This window comes from Dromiciops gliroides, chromosome 1 (genome assembly GCF_019393635.1).
Source record: "Dromiciops gliroides isolate mDroGli1 chromosome 1, mDroGli1.pri, whole genome shotgun sequence".
NCBI classification, from domain to species: Eukaryota; Metazoa; Chordata; class Mammalia; order Microbiotheria; family Microbiotheriidae; genus Dromiciops; species Dromiciops gliroides.
Genome location: NC_057861.1, coordinates 276,326,648 through 276,347,141, shown reverse-complemented (window position 1 = coordinate 276,347,141; position 20,494 = coordinate 276,326,648). Strand labels below are relative to the sequence as shown.

The following is a 20,494-nucleotide window of genomic DNA, read 5'->3' as shown; positions in this document are numbered from 1 at the left end:
GGTGTGATAACAGTACTTCGATATAATTGGTTTAGTTTGTAAGCCCATGTGTTTTATGCATTTAAGAACATTATTGTGAAAAGGGGTCCAAGCCACGAAAAAAAAAATTAGGGTTATAGAGAACATCTTGACTTGATAGGGAGAGAAAGGGAGGAAAGTAATAAGCACTTAATAAGTGCTTCCTATGTGCCAGATACTTTACAAGTATCATCTCACTTGGTCCTCACAAACAATTCTGCCAAGTAGGGGCTATTTATTACCCCCATTTTACAGTTGACTAAGCTGAATTCCGAAGCAGCTGGGTGGCCCACTGGAACAGAACCGACTGTGCTCATTGTCAGAAAGATCGGGGTTCAAATCCTGCCTCAGACACTCACTCTGTGTCACTGAATCTCTCTGCCTATAGTTTCATAGTTTCCTCAGCTGTAAAATGGGAGCTCACAATATCCAAATACTTCATAGCGTTGTTGACAGGGTCAAATGAGATGTTTGTAAAGCTCTTAGATGCACAGCGCCTGACAATAGGAGGAGCTTAATAAACGCTTTGCTCTTTTTCCTTCCACTCTCCCCCTCCCCCACTCCAGACTCAGGTTTATTACCCATGGCCACCTAGCTGTCCATATCAATGAAATCACAGGTATTTTTAAAGCTGGACATTTTACATTTTACAATTTTATTTAAAAATATTTTTGACTCCCGAATTCCCTCTTTGGTGCTCTTCCCCCACCCACTGAAAAAGCAAGCAGTATCAATTATACAAGAATCACAGACACATTTAAGTTTGGAAAAGACTACAGATCACAGTGGGAACCACTAAAAACAATTATCTTCCCCGTCCCGGCTTCCTTAAACTCTCCCCTCTGGACCCTAGTGCTTTCCCTCTGCCGATCACCTCGAAGTTATCCTAACCCACACGGCTTGTTAGTTAACAGCGCCGTCCCCCACAGTTAGACTGGGAGCTCCTCGAGGGCAGGGGCTCCGCCTTCACCCCGCCGCTCAGCGCCCGGCACGCAGCAGAGGCGTAATAAATGCTTACTGACCGTGGGGACCCTCATATGCAATGACACCCACACTGCCTATGGGTTAAAAAAAACAAAAGCGACCGTCTGGGGTGGGCGCTACTTCTCCGGCGCACTATCGCCACCGCCTCGGGGCTGGCCGCGGCTCCTTCGGGATCCGGAAAGCTCCTCGGTCCCGGCCCACGGAGGGGTCAGTGGGGCGAAAGCCTGACCCCAGAGGGAGCCCATCCCCTCCGCGAGGTGCCAGAGGGCGTGCTTGGGAGCGAGTGTCCGAGGGGCGACTAGAAGCCAGCCCCAGAGCGACGTGTCGTTGTGGGCGTGTGTGGGAAGCAGAAGGCACGCCCGCGTCCTGCCGTCCGCCCCGACCAGCTCCCGCAGGCCCCGGCCCCGGCTCGGCGGACTCCCTCCTTTCCCACTCCCGGGCCGCCGCCGCTGCCACCAGGGCCCAGCGAGCCCAGAGCTGCGGCTCCGCTGCCCTGGCCTCACCCTCTCGACGCTCCTACCCCACACCCCGGCCGGAACTCCCAGAATCCAGAAGCCGCCCCCTCCCCACCGGGGCAAACGGCACTGAAGAGTCTAACCCCCTGTTCTCCGGGATCCCCCACCTCTCCAGCTCACCAGACCCGCCGCAACAGCCAGCGCCTCCTTCACCGGCTTCGGACTCGGGCTGGGTTGTCCCAGCGGCGTCACCGGCAGACAGCCAATCCCCTCCCGGGGCCGGTTGAACCCAGGGCCTCCGTCAACCAATCGTCTGCCTTCCGTTAGCGAAGGGGGCGGGTCCTGAGTACCGCGCGGCTGCTAGGGTGGAGAGGGGAGTCTAGGAGAGGGTCAGGCAGGCACCCGGCTGAGTCCCGATCTGGAAGTGGGTGCTCTCTCTACTCTGCGCATGTGTGTGTTTTGGGTGTAGGAGCGGGCCAGGAGGCGTCATGGGGCCGGGAATGCGGCGCTGCGTCCCCCGCTCTTGATGTTTGCTTCTGTGGGCCATCTCTTTGTGTGGCCTTTTGTTTCTTTGTACAAAGCCTATCTTGAGGGTCGGCCTTGAGGGTGCCACGCAGGGGAAGACAGGTCAATTCTAAATCTCCCCCCTCCCCCAATAGGTAGGAAGACTTTCCAGCGGAAATACACTGGGGACTTTGGACCCAATCTGCTAGTCATCTTCATTAGGCCTTCAGCTAATCAGGGTCAAGTTCCTGTCCAGTGTTTAGTCACAGTATATAGCACTGTGTGCTATATATATATCGTGGATATGCACAGCCAGCATCTTGTCTATGTAATATCCGTGGTAATGAATGTAGTTTGAACCCAGGAGTCTCTCTCTTTTGGCTCTTACTTTCTATTTCTGTACCCTTTCCATAGTTTTCCTTCTCACTGGATTCGTCCTCATCTCACCCGAGCGGTGACCACTGACATTTTGCAGTCAGGCAGTGGTAGACACCAATACTGATTACACAGCAACACTCACAAGGGGAAATGTATAGTGATCACATGTTCCAATAAAAGAGAGGTACCATAAACTGTGGAGGATAAAAAACACCGAGTCTGATGAATGAGGTAAGACTCATTATGAGCTCAGTGTGACTTCACTAAAGCTTTAAACTGGAAGGAGAAAGCTTGCAGGACCAGTTCATAACCGGTTGTTGTCTACAGGTACTTAAACAACTGGTAATTATCTTTTGTGACAGAAATTCAATATCTTTATGCCATTTACCCCCTCTTTCTTCCCAAAGGTACAATCAATCAGTCAGCACCAGATAAATTAGGACTCTAATCATAGTAGAAGCAAAATTACAATTACAATTACATTCTAGGGGTGCTCAATAAATGTTAAAACTAAACTGTCTTTTTCTTAGTAGGATTTCAAGTTAACATAAGTCAAACTGAAGTATTTTACTTTAAAAACAAATTTGTATAGCAAAAATAATTTGCTAAAGGTAATTTAGTAATATGAGCTGGAGACCTTTATGGTTAAACAGACAAATACCCACTTGGTCTACTGATATTTGCTTTTCTACAGTTTTCTACAGCTAATCAATCATTTGCTTTTTAACACTTTACCGATAGATTTGACCTGAAGAATCACTACAAATGAAGCACCGGATTTTGTGGTTCTCTTTACATAGCTATCTGCCTCTTCTCCAATGACAAGTTGGGGAGGGAGACCACTCCCTCTTGTGGTTTTAAGGAGAAGAAACCATTCAATACAAAGTACCAACCTAAATACTTAATCTTTAAATTTGTCACTGGTAAAACAGGGTACAAAAGGTGAATAATTGCCTTCTTTTGCTTTCTGTTCATATTACTTGACTTGTCCTAGATCTCATTTATTTCCTGAAAAGATTTGAAAAGTCCTGGAGAAAAAATGTGGGCACCTGGGGAACAAAGTCTGGAGGAGAACTTATGCTGAAAATGTAATCCTGATTTCAGTTCACTTAACAATAATAATAGAGGTGTGGAGGAATGTGAATTCAGGAGTACTTCCTGAAGAGCTGGATATGCCCTCTGGCCCTTGGCTAAAGGATGCCTCCCACCCTGCAACTCCATATAAGTTCCTAAGGCTGTGTAAAAGATTGTGTATGGAGCAAGGAAGATCCAAGATATATAAAGAAAAAGGGGAAAACAATATAACATAAAACATTTGTAAACCTCTTTTCTTTGGGCCATTACTTTCGTTTTCTTAGGTTTCCAGTCATGGTGGTTTTAGAGTTGCTGGTTTAATAAGGGACCAAAGTACATTTCTAACTACATGAGATATAGTCCAGTCTACTGTGGGATACAACAAAAGAGTTCTTAGAAATTTTGTAGGGGGCAGCTAGGTGGCACAGTGGATAGAGCACCAGCCCTGGATTCAGGAGGACTTGAGTTCAAATCCGACCTCAGACACTTGACACTTGCTAGCTGTGTGACCCTACTTAACCCTCATTGCCCTGCAAAAAAGAAAAGAAATTTTGGCAAATTATGTCAATACTTGTTTCTTTTAAAATTAATTTGTATTGTCAAAGACAATGCAGAACAATTTCATTACAGTCTTTGATAGGGAAAACATTAACTTACAACCAGATTTAAGGAAAAAATTTGCCATTCCATAACTTTAGTTGAAAAAAAGTATAGAAGGGTGGAAGGGAAATCTTGGAGGAAAGATATACTTTCAGTTAGGCCAGACCTGTGTTTAAATACTGTTTCTGGCACTTGTTGTGTGACTAAATACAAATCCCTTAATTCAAACACTATTCAAACAATCAACAATTATTAAATCCTACTACATGCCTGGCACTAAAGATACAAAACAAGGAAAAAGACAGTTCTTTCCCTCAAGGAGATTACAATCTAATGGGGGAGACAACATGCAAACAGATATATAGAAAGCAAGCTATATACAAGATAAATAGAAAATCATTAACAGCAGGAAGGCACTAGAAGTAAGAGGAATTGTGGAAGGCTTCCTGTAGAAGGTAGAATTTTACTTGGGACTCAAAGGAATTCAGAGAGGTCTGTAGTAATAAAGAGCTTTTCAGGTATGAAGGACAGCCAGAGAAAATGCCCAGAGCTGAGGCATCGAATGTCTTGTTTGTGGAAGAGCCAGGAGGTCAGTGCCACTTGATCAGAGTATGTGAGGAGTTGTGTATGAAGACTGGAAAGGTAGACAAGGTCTGGGTTATAAAGGGTTTTGAATGCCAAACAGAGTGTTTTGTATTTGCTTGAGGAGGCAATAAGAAACCCCTGGAGTTTTTTGAGTAGGGCATAAAATGACCAGACCTGTGCTTTAGGAAAATCACTTTAGTGACTGAATCAAGTGGGGAGAGAATTGAGGCAGGCTTATCCACCTGCAGGCAATTCCAATAATCCAGGAGTGAGGTGATGAGGGCCTGTGGTAGAGTGTTAGCAGTGTTAGAGGAGAGGAGGGGGAAGTATATGAGAGATGTAGCAAAGATGAAATCAACAGGTCTTAGCAACAGCTTGAATATGGGAGTGAGAGTTAGTGAGGAATCCAGGATGACTCTAGTCTGTGAGTCTGAGAGATGGGGAGGATGCAGTTGCTCCCTACAGAATTAGGGAAGCTAGAGAAAAGGGGGTGGGGGGGAGAGTTTAGGAGAAAACATAATGAGTTCTGTTTGGGACATATTTAGTTAAGGATATCCACTGGATATACATTTTAAGATATCTTAAAGGTATTTGTAAATTTAAGATTGGAAATCAACAGAGAGATTAGGGCAGAATAGGTAGATGTGAGAATCATAAGCATAGAGATGATAATTAAATCCATGGGACCTTATGAAATTACCGAGTGAAATCGTATAGAGGGAGAAGAGAAAGAGGCCTAGCACAGAACCCTGAGGGACACCTATAGTTAACTTTTTCCACTCTCAACCTCTTTTCGCACGAGAAATTTTTGTGTGACATAGGTTTTATATAGCTATATATAAGGTTTTATATAGGTATATATAAATAGACAAAGCAAATATTTACTGCCAAATTTTTTGCAACTCCTACAGTTACATGACTTTGTGACCCACAGTTTAAGAAGCTTTGATCTAGAAGACAATTCACCAAAAGAGACATAAGGAATAGTCAGATGGGTAGGAGGAAAACCAGGAGAGAATGGCATCCTGAAAATCTGAGAAGAAAGTATTAGAAAAGAGTGATGAACAGTGTTAAGGGCTGCAGCAAGGTCAAGGAGAATTCAAATAGAGAAAAGTCCATTGAATTTGGCAACTAAGAGATAATTAGTAATTCTGGAGAGAGCTGTTTAGTGGGATGAGTTCAGAAGTTAGATTATAAAGGCTTAAGAAGTGTGAAAGTGGAAGGCACCTGTTGTAGACATGAGTTTAGCTACAAAAGGCAGAATGTGATATAGGACTACAGTTGCTAGGGATGGTAGGATCAAATGAGGTTTTTTTTGAGGATGGGGAGACATTGACATATTGTAGGCATATTATAGGCAGTATAAAAAGGGAGAGATTGAAAATATGAGATACAGTGGGCATGACAGAGGAGGGAATCTGTTGGAGGAGACAAGTTGGAATGAAACTGCTTGATCAGATAGAGGGGTTAGCCTTGGTAAAAAGGATACCTCATCATATGAGACAGGAATGAAGGAGTAAATAGTGGCAAAGAGTAACAACCTTTTTCAAACAACAGTTTGTCCTTTGTTCTCGAAGAGGACAATGACATTGGAAGGTAATGTCATGACTTTCAGTAAATTGGATTTAAGTGAGGGAGGGCTGTGCAAACTCACCAACCTCACACTCTCTTCCAGAGCCATCTGGGTCCAGTGGCAAGATATATATCAGGACTCCACTGTGCCACGTAGGTGCTCTGAAGAAAGTATTAGAGTGATAGGAGATAAAGAAGAGGGGAGAAACGAGCATTCGTGATCCATGGCTTCAATTTTTTTCTGTAAAATAGCAGGCAAGTTTCTTAACTGAGAAGAATTGGGGGGAGGGAAGGAGAAGCCATGGGAGGTTTGAGGATGTCTGAAAAGGTTTGAAAGTCCATCTGTGCAAGGTGAGATAGTGATGATGAGGGAAATATAGTAGGATTGCCTAGCAATAGTCAGAGCCCAGTTGAGATTAGGTAACATAAATTTGTAGCCGACCTATTCAGAAAGGTTGGTTTATTTTCTCCACCTTCATGCAGCAGTTCAGCAGCACATTTGTAGGAAAGAAGATGGCAGTTGTTCTGAGTGATCCAAGGCTGAGGCTTGCTCCTGTGTAATTTGGAATATGGTAAGGGGGCTAATGATCCAAAACAGGAGAACAGTGTGAAGTTGAATTGACTAAACCTTAAGCCATTCATCTATAAAATTTTGCAACTTTCAAGTGTTACATACATTGAATATTTCCATTGGTAAAACTATAAATAATCCATTTTAGACTAAATATTCGGAATAAATAGGAAAGTTTTGCATAGGGGAATTGTTCATATTTAGAAAAATTCCACCTTTCAACATTTGATTCTTGATAAGAAAAGGATAGAAAAAAAATTGAGAAAAATACTCTCCGAAGGGAGTTGTATTTATGCTTGAATTGGCTAAGGACGCTTAATAGAGGACGGTGTAAATGTGGGTAGCATGCAGTAATAGTTTCTTTAAAAACAAAACAAAACAAAACACTTTTTGATGACTACGGGCCAGTTAATTAAGATACTTAGGTTCTTGGAAGTATTGTCACACTTCTAATAAAGTTAGTAAAGGTAAATTGCTTCCTGGGAAATATAGTTTTCCGCCAAGCAGCTTCAAGTCACACTGATTTCTGGGAATTGTAGTTCCAAAAGCTGAACTCAGCCCTTTCTTTCTAAGACTCAAACTCCACGAGATATCTCCTATAGGTAGAGCCCAGGCGGACGGTGAAGCGTGAGGCCCATTCCAGCGTTTCTGGTTTCCCATTGGCTCTATCTATATAAGGCCACGACTCTTTCTCCGACACAGCCAACGACCGTCGTAGCCTAAGAAGAACTTCGGGAATTGGCGGAAATTGTTCTCGATCTTAGGGCCAATGAGCACGCAGGGACGGTAGAGGTGATCGGGTCACAGGGCTGGAGTCCGCTGTTCGGTCCTCCTCCCTTACCTCTAGCTCTCTAAAGCGTTCCTTTTCTCCCGGGGGGAGAGAGTTGGTGGGTCTTTTCCAGCAGCCGCGGCAGGGCAGCGAACGGAGCCACATCCGCGGGCTTTGGAACGCTCCCGACCGTGCGGTCTCACGATGCGGCGGGGCCTGGATGCGTGAAGCTGCCCCCGGAGCGTCGGTACGTTAGGACGTCCCAGCCCGCCGGGCGGTGGGGCAAGCGGGTGGGCAGGAAGACAAAGCTCCGGCCGGTGAGCCTGGCAGAGCCAAACGACCTCTGGAACTTGGGTGTCGGGTGGGTCGGGACCAACTCCGGCTAGGACGGTCGGCTCTTGCGAGGCCTTCGTTTTTGGCCGGCCCGAGGTCTGTGTGTGGTTCCCTCTCGGCCCCGGACTGGGTCTTGTTGGAGCCTGAGGTGACCATCAGTTTCTTTGTCCTAATCTTCTCCACAACGGTTTATCAGCCCTGATCCTTTTACCGGTTATGTCAGCCGGCGCTTGTTATATATCCCCTGCTTTATGCTGGGGGCTGTAACTCGACTGTAGGGGTGCAAAGAAAAAAAAAACCCCAAAACAAACACGAAACAGTCCCTGCCCTCAGGGAGCTTGTAGTCTATAAGGGACCCTGGAGGCGCATAGTAAGCAAAGATATGGACAAAGTAAGTATGAGTTAATTTGGGGATGGGGGGTGGAGACGAAAGGCACTAGTAGCCAGGCCGGGGGTGGGTAGCGGGTTGTGCTATGTGACGGTAGTACACAAACCTCCACCTCTCGTTCTTCCTTTTCCCTGGCTTTCCCTCCACATCTGGAATGATTTCCCTCTTCTATCTCTTCTGGCTTCTTTAAGACTGATCAGATCCAGCCTTCAGCAAGAGGCCTTTCACAGCCTCTGTTCCCCTTCCCAGTCACCTTCCAGCCTTCCTCCGTGGGGGCTTGTCCCTCTGAGATTACCTTCAGTATACTCTGTATACATATTTTCAAATATGTGAATGTGTTTGTGCGTATGTAAATATGTGTACACTTGTAAGAAAGATGTGCATATTGTGAAGATATATTTGCATGTTTCCATATATACATATATGCACATACATACATACATACATACATGTTATTTCTCCCATTGGATTATGAGCTCCTGGAGGGTGGGTACTGTTTTTGCCTTTCTTTGTATTCCCAGTTCTTAGTATAATGACCAGCACAAAAAGCATTTAATGATTTTTGAATGAAAAGGGGAGGGGGCTGTTTGTGGAATTGCCATATGAAGAATACCAAATAGGGAAGTTTCTCAGAACTGTTAATATAGGCAAAGAGAACGAACACTTCCAGGTATAAGCACCCTGGAAAGGTAGGTGGGAGCCAGGTTCCAAAAGGTTTTAAATGCCAAGTATAGGAGTTTGTATTTGGTTTTGTAGGTAAGAGGGAGAGGGCACTGATGCTTTTTGAGTAGGCGATTATGGATTGGAAAGGGAAAAAATTGGGAGACCATTTAGGAGGCCGTTGTAGTAAGCCAGGTGAGAAGTGATAAAGGTCATGTGAGTGGAGAGAAGGGACCTGATGGAACAGATGCTATGGACCCAGATGGCTTTGGAGGAGAGGGTGAGGTTGGTGACCTTGCACAGCCTTCTCTCAATTGAATCCAATTCAGTGCAAGTCATGACATCACCTTGATGGTCCTCTTTGAGAATGAAGGACAAACAACACTGCTTGATGACTTCTTAGATATGAGAGGTGAGAAAAGAGTTGAGGATAACTGAAAAATGTGAACATGGGTGATCAGAAGTACAGTGGTACACTAAAAAGGAAGAAGAAAGGGTTTTTTTTGGGGAAAAGTTAGCTTCTGTTTTGAAATCTCCATAGAAACTTTACTCTTTTATTGTTTTTTGGCACCTCATTTCAATCTGCATCATTTTCTTTCCATGCTACAGTTTTACCAAGTGTGGGAGTATAGCAGTGATAGCCACAGAAGATTTTGGTGTAATTGTCTCTTTTCAAAATGTGCTCATGTCATTGCTTTCTGAATAGTTTACAATGGTTTGTTTAAACTAGCAAGATCTTTGGTAATTCCTAATTTTGTTGTACACGTTTGTTTAAATCTTTAAGGACTTCACAAATTCTGTTGATGAACTCATGGGGGGCATAAATGTTAGTAGTGCAGTTGTTTTTCACTTGTTTTTCAGTCATGTCCATCTCTTTGTGGCCTAATTTTTGGGGTTTTCTTGGCAAGGATACTGGAATGGCTTGCCATTTCTTTCTCCAGCTTGTTTTACAGATGAGGAAACTGAGCCAAACAGGGTTAGGGTTAGATGATTTGTCCAGGATCACATATCTAGTATCTGACCATAAATATTGCTAAATGAATGTGTAGTCTTTTGAAGGTTTTATCCTTAAAATTCAGTTAAACAACTATTTATTAAGAATCTGCTTATGTAGAAGGAACATGGCCTAGTGGATAAACAGCTAGCCTTGGAGCCAGTAAGATGGAGGTTCGAGTGCTGTTCTGGACACAATGTTTTGTGACCCTGGGAAGGTTACCTAACTTCTTAGTGCTTTAGGAGACTTTAAGACTAGAGAAAGTGCCAAGGGAGTTTCCTCACTAGGGAATTCTCTATGCCAGTGAAATCACAGGTCCATATCCTATCCCAGTTCCCGTCTCTATTTGTGGGTAGTGCTGTACGAGAGGCTTTGGGTATGAAAAGACAAAGATGAAATGGCCTCTCCCTTCAAAGAGCTTGCTTGCTCTTTCAGTGATACAAGATATGTACGTATAAATTAAAATATAAGGTAGGTTGAGGAAGGAGAGAACAGTAACAACTGGGCAGACCAGAAAAGACTTATTGTGGGAGGTGGCATGTAGTCTGAACCTTGAAAACTCGGGATTCTGAGACCATCTTTCTCCATTCTCTTAATAGTTATGTCTTCTCTTTGCCAATGCCAGCCCTTGTACTTGTACCTTTTGATAGCATCTCCAGGAGCATGCTTCTTCATCCCTCTTTTTTAATCTCCATAAGCCACTAGGTACAACTGTGTCCTGATCCCTCTGATCCATAAATACCTTTCCTTGAACACATGGGCCCATGCAGCTATCAAACTTTATTTCTCCTCCCTTCATTGCCATTTAGAAATAATTCCTTTCCTTAATTTCCTTTTCTCAGCCTAGCTTCTGTGTTTGTGTTCTTCCCCTCTCCATCCTCCTAAAGTGAACTCCAAGGTCACCAGGGGGTCTCTTTATTGCTAAATCCAATGGCCTTTTCTCAGTCCTCATTTTTCTTGATCTCACATTGTTGACTGGGTACCCCCTCTTTCTAGATATTGTCCTAGATTTTCCTGAAGCTGCTCTTTTCAGGCTCCTTTGCAAGATCACCATCCTGGTCCTGCCCCCCTCCTGCTTATGTTTAATCTAGGATTCTGGCCCTTTCCTCTTTCCATGTCCTCTGTCAGTATGATCTTAATTCATACCAATTCAGCCATCATCTGTATGGAGATGACTCACATATATCCAGCTCTTCTCTCTCTCCTGAGCTTCAGTCTATCTTCCAAACACTTCTACCTGGGTATCCTGTAAGTGTTTAAAACTTGAGTTAAAAACAAAACTCATTATTTTCCCCTTAAACTCCTAATATTCCTATTTCTGTTTAGGATATCACCATTCTTCTAGTCTCCCAGGTTTACAATTTCAGAGCCATTGTCAATTTTTTACACTTTCCTATACCCTTGTATCCAGTAAATTGTCAAATGTTGTCATTTCCACCTTCACATCATCTCTCATATCTCTTGCTTTTCATTTCTGCTATATCCACCCTAGTTCCCTCTCCTGCCCCAGAAGCTTCAATGGTTCCCTGTTGCCTTTTGGATAAAACACAATCTCATCTGTTTGGCATGTAAAGCTTGTTACAGTCTCATTTCTGCTTATCTTTCTGCGATGATTATACATTATTCCCTTTTGTGTATTCTTAAGTTCCAGCCAAACTTGCCTACTTGCATTCTCCAAAGATGACTTTCATCTCTGGCCTCCATGCCTTTGCATAGGTTTCTCCTATATCTGGAGAGTTCTTTACTCACCTCCATTTTTTGTAGAGTCCCGTGTGTCTTTCCCCCCCCCCCCCACCACCCCCCCCTGGTCCCTTCAAGGCTTAGCTGAAGTTCCACCTCTGACAACAGACTTTCCATGATGTTCCCTAGTTATTAGTGTGTCTCCTCTTCCACATTATGTGTATGTATTTGTATCTTGCATTTACTTATCAGTATTCATGGTGTATTCCAGCCCAGCAACCCCAGGAGAATATAAGCTCCTCGGAGATATAATGACTATTTCATTTTTGTCTTTGTTTTTCTAGCACCTGGTATAGTGCCTGGTATATATTAAGCAGTTTAGGAAATAATTATTACATTGAATTGAATCATGGGGGACAATTCATATAAGGACTCATAGGCAGGAAATGAAATGTTCTTTTTGACAAAAAAGTTAGTGGGTCAGTTTGACTGGAACATAGTATATGTTAAAGGAAATATATGAAATACTTCTAGACAAATATGTAAAACCCATATCGTGCAGTGCTTTAAATGCCAGGCACAGGTTTGTATTTTATCTTAAAAGCTGTAGGAAGTTCTTGAAAATCTCTGAGCAGGGCAGTGTCATGACCAGATCCATGGTTTGTTTGTTTGTTTGTTTGTTTTTTTGCGGGGCAATTGGGGTTAAGTGACTTGCCCAGGGTCACACAGCTAGTAAGTGTTAAGTGTCTGAGGCCATATTTGAACTCAGGTCCTCCTGAATCCAGGGCCGGTGCTTTATCCACTGTGCCACCTAGCTGCCCCAGATCCATGTTTTAGAAGTATTTATTTTACAGTTGTTTAAAAGATTGGATTGAGGAGGGGGGGAGATAGGAAGCAGCGATACCAATTAAGTTGCTTTTATAATAGCCTAAGTAGGAGGCAGTGAAATGTCATGGGGTCATACATTGAGAGTTGAGAGAACCTAGAAGTCCTCTTCCCCAAGCTTTCATTTTATGAATGAGGCCCAAGAGATATGAAGTGACTTTACCAAGGTAATATAGGTAATAAGTTACATATCTAGGGTTTGAATCCATATTCCTTGCTTCCAAATACAACATTCTTTCCATGGTATCACACTGCCTTTGTGAATAGAGTGAAAGTAGGGGATGATATGTGAGAAATGATGCGATAGAACTTGGCAACTGATTGGATAGGGGGAGAAGAAGAGAATGATTTTGAAATTGTAGATGTGGGTGACAGAAAGGATGGTGGTTCTCTCAGCCAAAATAAGGATATTTCGAAGAAGGGGTTCATTTAGGGAGAAATACAGTGATTTTGTTTTTTTTGGGGGGGGCAGGGCAATGGGGGTTAAGTGACTTGCCCAGGGTCACACAGCTAGTAAGTGTCAAGTGCATCAGGCCAGATTTGAACTCTGGTACTCCTGAATCCAGGGCTGGTGCTTTATCCACTGTACCCCCTAGCTGCCCCCGAATTTGGTTTTTTGATATATTAGGTTTGAGCCAAATGGGGGTCTCTAGTCATAGTTGGTGATTCAGAAGAGGAATTCAGGTGAAAGATTAGTCTAGAAAAGAAGACTTGGGATTTATCTCACAGGCATCTATTCGACTTGATACTGAGTTGTCTCTCCCCCCCCCATCTTAATAGTTTTAAATTTTTTTCTAGTTACATGTAAAACTAGTTTTCAACGTTTGTTTTTTTTTTCTAAATTTATTTATTTAAGTTTGTTTAGATAAGATTTCAAATTTCAAATTTTTCTCCCTCCCCTCCTTCCCTAGACAGCAGGTAATCTGATATATAACGTTAAACATATTTCTGCATTAGTCATGTTATACAAGAAGAATCAGAGCATGAAGGAAAAACTTCAGAAAAGAAAAACAGCACCAAAAACAAAAGAAATAGTATGGTCCAATCAGCGTCCATATTCCACAGTTCCTTTTTTTTTTTTCCTCTTTCTGGATTTGGAGAGCCTTTTCCATCATGAGTCTTTTAGAACTTTCTTGTATTTCTTGGATTGGTGAGAAGAATGTAGTCTATCACTTAAACATTTGTTTTTATAAGATTTTGAATTCCAAATTTTCTCCCTCCCTCCCCCCTCCCCAAGACAGCAAGCAGTCTGATATTGGTTATATATGTATAATTACATTAAACATATTTCCACATTAGTAAGTTGTGGAAGAAGAATCAAAACAAAAGGGAAAAACTTAAAAAAAAAACACAACAAAAAAGTAAAATTATTATGGTTCAATCTGCATTCAGATTCCACAGTTCTTTTTCTGGATGTGGAGAGCATTTTCCATGATGAGTCCTTTGTTTTGTTTTGTTTTGTTTTTTTGTCTGATGAGTCCTTTGGAATTGAATTGTCTTGGATCATTGTATTGCTGAGAAGAGCTAAGTCTATCACAGCTGATCATCATACAATGTTGCTGTTACTGTGTATAATGTTCTCCTGGTTCTTGTCACTTCACTCAGCATCAGTCCACTTAAATCTTGTTTTTTGTTTTTGTTTTTGCAGGGCAATGAGGGTTAAGTGACTTGCCCAGGATCACACAGCTAGTTAAGTGTCAAGTGTCTGAGGCTGGATTTGAACTCAGGTCCTCCTGAATCCAAGGCCGGTGCTTTATCCACTGAGCCACCTAGCTGTCCAATCCACTTAAATCTTTACAGATTTTTCTGAAATCTGCCTGCTCATGATTTCTTATTAGCTATAAAGAATTGATCATGATTTAGAAACCCTGGTGCCTGAGCCCCCGGCCAGGGCAAGCTGGGGCTTCTAAATAATGATTAATTCTTTACATAGATAGCACAATAGTAGACCATTACATTCATATACCACAGTTTGTTCAACCATTCACCACTTGATGGGCATCCCCTCGATTTCCAATTCTTTGCCACCACAAAGAGAGCTGCTATAAATCTTTTTGTACATGTGGGTCATTTTCCCTTTTTATGATCTCTTTGGGATACAGACCTAGTAGTGGTATTATGGGTTAAAGGGTATGCACAGCCCCATAGTCCTTTGGGCATGGTTACAAATTGCTCTCCAGAATGGTGGGATCACAGTTCACAACTCCAACAGTGCATTAATGTTCTAATTTTTCCACATCTTTGATACTGAGTTGTCTTTTTTTTTTCCTTTTTTTTTAATCAACAAACATTTATTTTTCCAGTTACATATAAGGGTAGTTTTCAACATTCATTCTCATAAGTTTTAGAGTTCCAAATTTTTCTCCCTCCGTTTCCTCCCCCCCACAAGATCGCAACGAGGTTATATACGTACAATCCACAAGTGTTCTTTTTATCAGTTCTTTCTATGGGGATGCACAGTAAGCTTCTTCATTAGTTCCTTGGGATTGTCTTGGATCATTGCACTGCTAAGAGTAGTTAAATCATTCACAATTGCTCATTGAACAATACTGCTGTCACTATGCACAATGTCCTCCCAGCTCTGCTTACTTCACTATACATCAATGTTCATTAGTGTTAACAGGTTTTTCTGGGACCATCCTGTTTGTCATTTCCTGTAGCACAAGACCATTCTACTACAATCATATAGCACAGCTTCTTCCATCATTCCTCAATTGGTGGACATTCCCTTGATTCTCAATTCTTAGACTCCACCAAGAGTTGCTATAAATATTTTTTGTACAATTTTCCCCCCTTTTCTCTTTTTCATGATTACTATTGTTAACTGTTTCCCTTCCATCCTATTCCCTTCCCCATGATATTTATTCTATTACCCATCTTCTTTCATCCTATCCCTCTTCAAAAGGAATTTGCTTCTGTCTATCCCCTCCCCCACTCTGCCTTTCCTACTTTTGCCCCTCCCTCTTTATCCCCTTCCCCTCCTATTTTCCTGCTGGGTTAGAGAGATTACTCCACCTAATTGAGTGTGTACATTATTCCCTTCTTGAGCCAATTCTAATGAGATTGAGGTCTTTGAGCCAATTCTTACTAGTGTTAGGCTCATTTACTGCCCAGATTAAATAGATTACTCCACCCAGTTGGGTGTGTGTGTTAGTCCCTCCTTGAGGCAGCTCTGATGAGTTTAAGGTCTTTGAGCCTTTTCTGATGAGTGTAAAATTCATTTACTGCCCTGCTCCTCTCCCATCTCTTCCCCCACTCCCTAAGCTTTTTCCTGTTTCTTTCATGTAGGATTCACCTCTGTCCTTCCCTCTCCCCCAGTGAATTCCTTTTACCCCTCAATTTAACCCTAAAGATGTCATCATGGGGCAGCTAGGTGACACAGTGGACAAAGCATCACCCCTGGACCCAGGGGAACCCCAGCCAAAACCTGGCCTCAGACACAAGACAGTCACCCACTGCATGACCCCAGGTATGTCCCCCAGCTCCAATTTTTTATGGTTCTCTAGGGTCTTGTTTTTGAAAATCAAATTTTCCATTCAGTTCAGGTCTTTTCATCACAAGTATCTGAAAGTCTTCTTTTTCATTAAAGTCCCATTTTTTCCTCTGAAAGATTGTGCTGAGTGCTGGGTAGGTGATTCTTGGTTGCAATCCCAATTTCTTTGCCTTTAGGAATATCATATTCCATGCCCTCCGGTCCTTTAATGTAGAAGCTGCTAGATCTTGTGCTATCCTGACTGGGGCTCCACAGTACTTGAATTCTTTCTTTTTGGCAGCTTGCAATATTTTCTCCTTGACCTGGGAGCTCTGGAATTTGGCTATAATATTCCTAGGAGTTTTCCTTTTGGGATCTCTTTCTGGAGGTGATTGGTGGATTCTTTCAATTTCTATTTCACCTTCTCTTTCTAAAATATCAGGGCAATTTTCCCTGACAGTTTCGTGGAAGATGATGTCTAAGCTCTTTCCTTGATCATGGTTTTCAGGGAGACCAATAATTTTCAAATGATCTCTCCTGGACCTATTTTCCAGGTTGGCAGTTTTTCCCAGAAGGTATTTCACATTGCCCTCTATTTTTTTATTCATTTGGATTTGCTTTATTGTGTCTTGGTTTCTCATAAAGTCACTGGCTTCCATTTGTTCAATCCTCATTCTTAGGCAATTATTTTCATCAGAGAGCTTTTCCATTTGGCTTTTCAAGGTGTTGACTTTTTTTCTCATGTCTTTCCTGCATCACCCTCATTTCTCTTTCCATTTTTTCCTCTACCTCTCTAACTTTATCTTCAAAGTCCTTTTTGAGCACCTCTATGGCCTGAGACCAATTCATATTTTTCTTGGAAGATATAGGGGCCCTGATGTTGACATCTTCCTCTGAGGGTGTACTTTGGTCTTCCTTGTTACTGAAGAAACTTTCTATGGTCCTCACCTTTCTCTGTCGGCTCAACTTGCCTTTCTTTTACTTGACTTTTAGCTCCTTAAAGTGGGGCACTGTTTCCAGGCTGCAGTATCCCAAGCTTCAGAAGTCCCAGGTGGTATGATTTAAGGAAGATCAGGTTCTTCACTGCCTGGCCTGTTTTCCTGGTCTGTAGATGACCCCAGACCAACTTGCTAATCAACCAGCTTTATGTGTTGTGGTTGTTAGTGCCGAGAAGCCTATGTCCCTCCCCCACCTGGGCCTACCTCCTGGTTCCCAGCAGGGGTGAAAAATCCAAGTTCTGCCTCAGCACCAGCATAGACCCCTGTAGTCTCCCCCCGACAAGGACTCGGCCCTCTCACCAGACTGTGAGCTTAGTTCCAGATGACACTGGTTCTTTAGCTGATTCAGAGGCTCTGGGGGTCTCTTTCTCTGATGAGGCCTTCCTGGGACTGGATCTGTGTCAGGGTGACTGTGGGGTTGGACTCGACTCCTGTATCAGCAAAGCAGCTCCCTCCTTCTGACCTTCCAAGGCGTTCTTGGTTAGAAGATGATTTCAGCACATTCTTCGGTGAGTTTTGCTGCTATAGGCATTTTCCTATGGTGTTATTTGGATGTTTTTTGGAGTGATCGTGTTAAAAGTTCCAGAGCTCACTGCCTTTCCTCCCCCATCTTGGCTCCCAATACTGAGTTGTCTTAAGAGAAAGGCCTAAAGAAAAACAGAAGAGGTCTTAGAGATAATTTAAAACTTATTCTGAAGGGTGCAACAGGGTAATTTCAAAGTAGGAAGGATACAAAAAAATGGTGTTTTTTTTTAAGCTTCTGAAACGAACAGATTTACCTTTGGAGGATTAATGTAGGATTGCTGCAGTTAAATGAAAAAAACCAAACTATTTGGATAATCCATGAGTTATTTTCCTAACATAGATTGCTTTCCAGAATGGCTAGACCAATTTGTTGTTCCACTAACATTACATTAATGTACCTATTTTCTCAAAGTTCCTCCAGCATTTGTAATTTCCTTTTTTTTTTTTTTTTGTCAACTTGGCTAATCTGGTGCGTCTGAGATGTAAACCTCAGTGTTGTTTTAATGTACATTTCTCTTAATTATTGTGATTTAGAACATTTTTATATGACTATTGATAGCTTGGATTTCTTCCTCTGAAAATGGCCTGTTCATATTCTTTGACCATTTATCAATTGGAGAATGGCTTTTACTCTTAAAAATTTAACTTGGTCTTAGAAATTAGACCTTTATCAGAAACTTGCTGCAAAGATTTTCCATTTACTTGCTTCTCTTCTAATTTTAGCTACATTGATTTTATTTATACCAAAATTTTTTATTTCATGTAATCAACATTGTTCACATTATTTCTTGTGTACCTTCTAATAGACCTTACAGGTAATTTCTTCCTTAAGGAACTTCTATTTTAATAGAGGGATATAACACTTAGAGAAAAATGGAACAGAGAAATGAGTTTTGGCCTAGGAGTCTGGGAATGTGAGTGCGTTCATAGGACAGTGGATTAGCAGTCTTTGTAGTAAGTCTGTAGCATTGGTTCTATTATTGTTCCCAGGGCAAGCATGCAGAAAGTACAATGCCTTTACTGGGTAGGCTCTGGTTTCCTAGTGGATAGCTGTATAGCATCTATCTCTGAGGTATTTGCTTGATCTCAGCCTGATTCAGTTATATGGGTGCCTGAGTAAGTTATTATGTACAAAAGGAACTGTGTTAAAATTGAATATTTTCATCCATTAGAATATTCCATTTCGTTTCTAACTTTTGAAGAAAAGGATCATTTCATTTTATTTTGTATTCAAGTTGCTTTAGAAGTTTTCTCCTATTTTCTGTCTGATTTCAAGAAAATTGGAAGTGCATGCCAGGATTGTTGGCTTTTGCAATACTTGATAAGTCCAGTACCTGACCTCTCTCATACAACCTCTTTTTTTCCGTTATATTGGGAATTTGCTGTTCATTTTATTCTATCCAAAGCTAAGCACATAGCTCAGAGAAGACCCAATATGTGTTTGAGCAGTGGGTATCTGCTTTGGGTACTTGCTTGATTGGGTGTTATGAAGCCTAACTACATATTGCTTCTCAAACTTGGAGTGGGAGAAGCCAATAGCTATGGTTTTAAGAGCATTCAGGGAAGAGATAGCATTAAACACTACTTTTTTTTTTCCTCTTAAGGATTCCCCTTAGGTGGAAGAGCACTAATGAGGAACCAAGGTCTGGTAGCTGACAGAAAGTCCTGTTACTGATAGTGTGCCTGGCTCTCAGAGATCTGAGTTGTCATTTGTCTGGAAACCAGCCAGTGGTGTGCTAGAGGCTTTTTTTCATAGGTCTTGTACATATGCAATACATATACCTCACATGATCAATTCAGTACCTACATAGGGAAATGTGCACAAATAGCCAATAATAAACATAGCCAAAAGGAAAAACATTCTGATAATCATCCTTTTGTACCCTATTAACATATTTTTGTAGTGTGGTGCCTTTTTAAAAAAGCCTACTTAACAATTGACGCCATCTAAAAGGGGAATAGTACTCCTACAGAGGCTTGATTTGTATATAGTAGAGATTTCTGTTCAGATTTGGGTTGGACTGGGTGGCCTCTGCGAGGTAGGTCTCTTTCCGTTCAAGATTGTGTGCCTCTGAGACATCCTTGAAACTGCAGCATTGACTAATAGAATGAATATGAAGTGTCAGTACTATGTAAATGTGGGTGTGTGTACATTTGGAAGGAAATATATATGTTTATATCAAATGAGACAACAGGTATTTTACAAACTTTAGAGCATGATGCAAATGCTGTTAATATTATTCCTATAGATCATCTTATTACCTTCTGTGCCATGTATCTTATCAGTACAAATTAGTATAGCTTTGATACTTGATCTGTGTGCAAAGGTAAGCCTACGTTCCCCAAGGCAGTGCCTATTTAGCACAAGTTTTGTCAATTTTAACCAAAGCTGAAAACCATAGAGGGATTGTTTCTACTGTCTGAGAACTAGTTTAGTTAAAAAGGGAGGAGGATTATGCCTGTAATTTTTTGACCATGGTGACCCAGGAATAGATACATTTGCAAGTTTAGAACTTGAAAATTTGGCTCTTGTTTTAAAATCTTTTAAAAATTGAGGCAACTTTTTAAGGTCAAGTGATCTCTAATGCCTTTTCTTTTTTGTTTCTGTATAAACAAATGGCCCAGATTAATTTTTCATTAAATAGAAGAATATCCACTGAAAAACTCAAGTAACCTACAGAAAGTTGATTTTTTACATGTATTCTACCTACTTGAGTTTCATTCTTCTAAACAAATATTTCCTAATTAGAAAAGCATAATTTTAATATGAAGGTGTTAGGTTAAATGAAATGCAGAGAAATTAAGTGCTTTAAAAAATATTTGTTTTTACATAGTTTATTAGTTTGCAGAACTGAAACCAGAAAACTATTACACCAAAGTCTACCAGTCCCTATCAATCCAAATGTAATTCCTGAAGCTTCTATTCATTTCTTCACTTCTACCTGTTAAAGTCTATCAGAACAAATTCAGTCCTTCTACCACGTGACAGTGCTTCAGATGTTTAATGAAAACAGAAATGAAAGTGTTGCACTTGATGGTCTCCAAGGTC

At 41.7% G+C, this 20,494-nt stretch overlaps 2 protein-coding genes across 6 annotated transcripts in view; one reads left to right on the top strand and one right to left on the bottom strand.

Annotated features, from left to right (window-relative positions):
- MTFR1 (mitochondrial fission regulator 1) overlaps positions 1–1,872 on the bottom strand; it is a 62,596-nt gene extending 60,724 nt beyond the window's left edge. The window contains exon 1 of one of the 4 annotated variants that reach the window (XM_043976887.1): positions 1,625–1,872. The gene's annotated coding sequence lies outside the window, so the exon portion shown is untranslated. Of the gene's footprint in view, positions 1–1,040; positions 1,064–1,600 lie in introns of those variants that run through there. The other 3 variants (XM_043976888.1, XM_043976889.1, XM_043976890.1) reach the window with 3 other exon arrangements.
- A 5,641-nt stretch (positions 1,873–7,513) lies between these two features.
- ARMC1 (armadillo repeat containing 1) overlaps positions 7,514–20,494 on the top strand; it is an 81,078-nt gene continuing 68,097 nt past the window's right edge. Inside the window, exon 1 of one of the 2 annotated variants that reach the window (XM_043976008.1) lies at positions 7,514–7,757. The gene's annotated coding sequence lies outside the window, so the exon portion shown is untranslated. Of the gene's footprint in view, positions 7,758–7,823; positions 8,235–20,494 lie in introns of those variants that run through there. The other variant, XM_043976009.1, reaches the window with a different exon arrangement.